Here is a 770-nt window from a genome sequence, read left to right as displayed (position 1 = left end):
TGGACGTGGGAATATGTCGACGCTCGGTAGCGGGGACGAACTTCACTTGCAATCGTCAACTCAGTGACGCTGCCTTCACCGGACGTGGGAATATGTCGACTGTGTCGATGGTTTGACGGAACTAACGACACGCGACGCACTTGCTCAACACGCGGCGACGTTCAAGAGAACGTTGATCAATGAGCACGTCACAATTTCACTTTTGACACTCTTGTGTAGTGCAGTTTAAACATTTCAGTCCGTTCATTTGCAGTATTGAATTTCATGAGACAACACGTGTGTATTGATTGGCGTCACAATTAGTACACGAATGTACGCGAAGGTGATTCGTGAAGCCCAGTGATATTTCGCACGGCATTTGAACGCAACGCCCCCTTCTATTTTTAAAACCAATTGCCACCAACTTCTAAAATAAGACGTACTCTTTATTTAAAGATACAGTGATCCAAAACTGCAACAATTGATACCTATCTGCCAGTATCATTTAATTGTGGCCATTATTACCTAAAAAGAGACCTAATCATTTTATCTGACGTGAATTATTTGAAGTGCATTTTGTATTGGAGCAAGTCCGTGTAATATGAAGGCAATGGCGCCCTCAAGTGTCCATTTTGTGCAATTACACTTCTTGCTTGATTCAGGCAATTTTGTGCAATTGGGCTGCTTGATTCTGGCAAAATACACGCCGTACATGTGCAGCTCGAAAGGAGGAACATTACGCAGACTGAGCAATGTGGCATGTTTACGTGCATGTGTGATTATTTTAATGA

Source organism: Hippocampus comes, unplaced genomic scaffold, assembly GCF_001891065.2.
Source record: "Hippocampus comes isolate QL1 unplaced genomic scaffold, H_comes_QL1_v1.1 scaffold242, whole genome shotgun sequence".
Classification (NCBI taxonomy): domain Eukaryota; kingdom Metazoa; phylum Chordata; class Actinopteri; order Syngnathiformes; family Syngnathidae; genus Hippocampus; species Hippocampus comes.
This window is presented reverse-complemented; position numbering follows the sequence as displayed.